Genomic DNA, 5,634 nt, shown 5'->3' with positions numbered 1-5,634 from the left:
TCTCCAGGCAAGAACACTGGAGTGGGTTGCCATTTCCTTCTCCAATGCATGAAAGTGAAAAGTGAAAGTGAAGTCGCTCAGTCGTGTCCGACTCCTAGCGACTCCATGGACTGCAGCCTACCAGGCTCCTCCGTCCACGGGGTTTGCCAGGCAAGAGTACTGGAGTGGGTTGCCATTACCATCTGCTATTTTATGATATAGCTACTTCCTGGGTAATTTTTTTTCTTGCATTTACTAAGACTGGGCTGCTAACTATAATTTTCGCTTATTGTTATTAATTTAAAAATCATAATATATGTCTAGTGGCTACTGTTTGCCTTTTGATAACATTGGTAATTTTCCCATTTGTCTTAATCCTAAACCCTTAATTTTGGGCCACAAAACAAGAATAATTAATTGAATTATCAATCGGAAAAGAAAAATGCAATGATTTTAGTCATTTAAGTTTCTATTTAATAAATACAATGCTAATTTGGTACTCTTATGACTATTCGTGCTGCTGCTGCTGCTAAGTCACTTCAGTCGTGTCCAACTCTGTGCGACCCCATAGACGGCAGCCCACCAGGCTCCCCCATCCCTGGGATTCTCCAGGCAAGAACACTGGAGTGGTTTGCCATTTCCTTCTCCAATGCATGAAAGTGAAAAGTGAAAGTCAAGTTGCTCAGTCATGTCTGACTCTTAGCGACCCCATAGACTGCAGCCTTCCAGGCTCCTCCGCCCATGGGATTTTCCAGGCAAGAGTACTGGAGTGGGGTGCCATTGCCTTCTCCGTATGACTATTTCTAGCTGTCAATAATATCACCATCTAAACTGAATATTTTGATTCTCTGATGATTTGCTTAGTTCAAATTGAATTTATCCAAGGTACTTTGTGTTTAACAAGTGGGTGAATTAAAGGTCAAAGAAAGAAAACAATCCATTCACTCATAGGTACAATAAAACCATAAAATCATTAAGATAAATAATAAAGCAGGTGCAATGTAAGTAACAACTGAGGTGGCCAATAAGACAATTACGTGCTAGGAAACATGGTATAATGAAAACTATATAAATTCAGTGCTAAATTTGACTCTGCACTTTGGGAAGAGCCAATGGAAAATAAAATTGTGATGTGCTATGGGGTCATACCTCTGTATTAAGATGAACAAACTTCTCTACCTTGTACTTTGGGAGGTATATATTCCATCAGATCTTGACTGGCATAATAAAAGCCACTCAAAAGTGTTTCTTAAGGAGAGGACAATTTTATTCCACTAAAATCTTAATCCCACTAATGAACTGCATAAAATGTTGACTTGTGGCTCCATGAAATTTTGGGGAGGAACTAGTTTTATCCAGGTTGACAGATTACCAGTGAATTGTTTTGTACAGGCAAAAAGCTTAGAGAAAAGGGGTACTGGTCCTTAGACATTTTTATTCATGTACATCCTAAAATAATTTGGAAAAATCATATGCCCTTTAAACATTTAAAAACTAATATCTAAGAATTTCTATGACAAGTTTAAAAAATTTTTAAAGGATATAATTTTTAGCATACTTATCTATGGTATTTTTAAATTAAAGCTTTAACACCATATTTTAAAGCACATTTATGGATCATTTAAACACCACACAGATTTGATAGCATCATTGTCCATTTAAAATACATGAACAGATTTTCTTTAGTAGCCAGAAATTTTACATTGTTTCCTATTTTCTATGAACTCCTATTTCCATTCTACTTTCACTATAAAATTCTCTTACGGGATGAATTATCATTGATGTAACTACTGGCATTCAATTGCTCCCAACAACCATTTGCATAAATATCTAGAAATTATTTTAATTGGTAAATATGGCTCTTTCCACCCGTACTTCCCTCCTTCACACTTCCTGCTTTATCATGTATTTTTCAAATGGTTGTGAGCATTTTGGGGGAACTTGCTAAAAGCAAGTTGAGTTGGGGACACATTTGGTGTGTATCATTGTTTATATATTTATAAGGTTGACAATTACTTCTGTATGTATCTATGTAAGTTAGAAATGTATGAGACCCTGGGTACAGTCTGAATATTTGCATCTCCTCCAAATTCATATATTTAAATCCTAATGTCCACTGTCATGGTATTAAGAGGTGGGACCTTTGGGTGGTGATTATGTCATGAGGGTGGAGCCTCTATGTGTGGATTAAAATTCCTAAAAAAAAAGAAACCCTACAAAGTTCTCTAGCCCCTTCTAGTATGTAAGGATACAAGCAGAAAGTGCTGGCTATGAACCAGTAAGAGGGCTCTCACCAGGAGTTCCCCATCTGATATTTTGATCATGGACTTCCCACCTGATTATGGACTTCCCACTTCTCTAAAACTGTGAGAAATAATTTCTGCTTTTTACAAACTACCCAGTTTGTGGTATTTTAATAAAGATCAGCCAAACTAAGATCAGCACTTGATCAAAATATAATAATATTTTTAGATTTAGAAATATTTGTGTTATCCCTTGGCATAATAAAATTTGTAATATAATTTGTAATGTAATGTAATATTAAGTTTTTCATGCTCAATATTTACATTCATATATAAATTTGCATACCTTTTCTTAAACTGCCCCTCCCCTCTCCACAAATTAGATAAGCCTCAAGCCTCATAAAAACTGCCTATACTTTATTTGACCTAATTATGTACACTGTGCTTGAAATTTTGTGTTTTCTGAAAAGAAGGGCAAAAATAATCTATAGTTTTTGTACTAACAAAAGTACAAAATAGAAAATTATAATTTTCTATTAAAACCAGGATCCATCCTTAAAAAGTAATCAGGTTACACAGTAAGTGGTTCCTGCCCCATCCTACAGTACATCCCAATCACAAAGTGCACCAAATTAGCAAGTTCTAATATACAAAGTTCCCTCAATGGAAACACGATTAAGTCAAAGAATAAAGCATTGTAGAACCTTAATTAGGGATGTTTAACAGACACTAATTGTTTTGGTCTCATGAGTTATTTTTTAACTTTTAAAATTAAAAACTTAAAAGATATGTGAAAGTCACAAGTACAGCACAATAACCATTTTACTTCACCTAGATTAATCAGTTGTTAATATTTTACTATGATGGCTTTCTCAAATTAATTATAATAATAGTATTGTTGAAAAAAATTGAAAACAAGTTGCAGAGTTATACCACTTGACCCACTAGACATCTCTTCAAGAAAATTACAGATACTAAGGGAACATTTCATGCAAAGAGGCGCATAATAAAGGACAGAAATGGTAAGGACAGAAGCAGAAGAGTATAAGTAGAGATGGCAAGAATACACAGAAGAATTGTACAAAAAAGGTCTTCATGACCCAGATAATCACGATGGTGTGATCAGTCATCTAAAACCAGAAATCCTGGAATGCAAAGTCAAGAGGGCCTTAGGAAGCATTACTATGAACACAGCTAGTAGAGGTGATAGAATTCTAACTGAGCTATTTCAAATGCTAAAAGATGATGCTGTTAAAGTGCTGAACTCAATATGCCAGCAAACTTGGAAAACTCAGCACTGGCCACAGGACTGGAAAGGGTCAGTTTTCATTCTAATCCCAAAGAAGGGCAATGCCAAAGAATGTTCAAACTACCACACAATTGTGCTCATTTCACATGATAGCAAGGTAATGCTTAAAATCCTGCAAGCTGGGCTTCAACAGTACATGAACTGAGAACTACCAAATGTTCAAGCTGGATTTAGAAAAGTCAGAGAAACCAGAGATCAAATTGCCAATATCTGCTGGATCATAGAAAAAGCAAGAGAATTCCAGAAAAACATCTACTTCTGCTTCATTGACTATGCTAAGGCCTTTGACTGTGTGGATCACAACAAACTGTGGAAAACTCCTAAAGAGATGGGAATACCAGACCACCTTACCTGCCTCCTGAGAAACCTGTACACAGGTCGAGAAGCAATAGTTAGAACCAGACATGGAACAACGGACTGGTTCCAAACTGGGAAAGGAGTACATCAAGGCTGTATACTGTCACCCTGCTTATTTAACTTATATGCAGAGTACATTACATGAAATGCAGGGCTGGATGAATCACAAGCTGGAATCAAGACTGCTGGTAGACATATAAAAAAACCTCAGATATGCAGATGATACCACCCTAATGGCAGAAAGTGAAGAGGAACTAAAGACCCTCTTGAGGAAGGTGAAAACAGAGAGTAAAAAGCTGGCTTAAAACTCAACATTCAATAAACTAAGATCATGGCAGCACTTCATGGCAAATAAATGGGGGAAAAAATGGAAACAACTACAGACCTTATTTTCTTGGATTTCAAAATCACTGTGGACAGTAACTGCAGCCATGAAATTAAAAGATGCTTGCTCTTTTGAAGAAAAGTTACGACAAACCTAGACAGTGTATTAAAAAGCAGAGATACCACTTTGTCAACAAAGGCCTGTCTGGTCAAAGCTATCGTTTTTCCTATAGTCATGAACGAATGTGAGAGCTGGACCATAAAGAAGGCTGAGTGCCAAAGAATTGATGTTTTTGAAGTGTGGTGTTAGAGAAGACTCTTGAGAGAGTCCCTTGGACACTAAAACCAGTCAATCTTAAAGGAAATCAGTCCTGAATATTTGTTGGAAGGACTAATGCTGAAGCTGAAGCTCCAACACTTTGGCTACCTGATGCAAGAAGCCAATTCTTGAAAAAGATTTTGATGCTGGAAAAGATTGAGGGCAGGAGGAAAAGGGGGTGACAGAGGATGAGATGACGGTATGGCATCGCTGACTCAATGGATAGAAGTTTGAGCAAACTCTGGGAGATAGTGAAGGGCAGGGAAGCCTGGCAGGCTGCTGCAGTCCATTGAGTCACATAGAGTTGGACATTACTGAGCGACTGAACAACCACCACTTGAACAAAACCATTAAAATCATAGAAATGAGCTTTATTAGATTAGAGCAAAAGTAATTTTGGTTTCGCATTGTTGAAATTTGTCATTTTAATGTTGGAAAGTTGAAAGTGTTAGCTGCTTAGTTGCGTCTGATTCTTTGTGGCCTCATAGACTGTAGCCTATCAGGTTCCTCTGTCCATGGAATTCTCCAGGTAAGAATACTGGAGTGGGCTGGCATTCCCTTCTCCAGGGGACCTTCCCAAGCCAAGGGTTGAACCCGGGTCTCCCATATCGCAGGTAGATTCTTTTATCATCTGAGCTACCAGGGAAGCCCATAACCTTTGATATTGGAATACATTCTTAAATAAATGTGATTATGTTGTGGTTGTTCAGTCACTTAGTTGTGTCCAACTCTTGTGACCCTATGGACTGTAGCCTGCTAGGCTCCTCTGTCTGTGGGATTCTCCAGGCAAAAATACTGGAGTGGGTTGCCATTTCCTTCTCCATGGTTATATTATACATGATTTTAATGTGAGCTTCTCGCTTTATGCTTTTTTGCTAACAACTTATTACTTGATGTTTATTTTATATTTATTTTAGATTATGGAAATGATATTAGACCAAAAGCGAATTTTAGCAATTTTCTTATTCAAGTTTAAAATGGGTAGTAAAGCAGGGGAGACAACTCGCAACATTAGAAACTGCTAATGAACATACAGTGCAGCGGTGGTTCCAAAAGTTTTGTGAAGGAAGTGAGAGCCCTTGAAGATGAGGAGCTCAGTGGAT

Source organism: Bubalus bubalis, chromosome 8, assembly GCF_019923935.1.
Source record: "Bubalus bubalis isolate 160015118507 breed Murrah chromosome 8, NDDB_SH_1, whole genome shotgun sequence".
NCBI classification, from domain to species: Eukaryota; Metazoa; Chordata; class Mammalia; order Artiodactyla; family Bovidae; genus Bubalus; species Bubalus bubalis.
Note: the sequence above shows the minus strand (reverse complement) of the source record.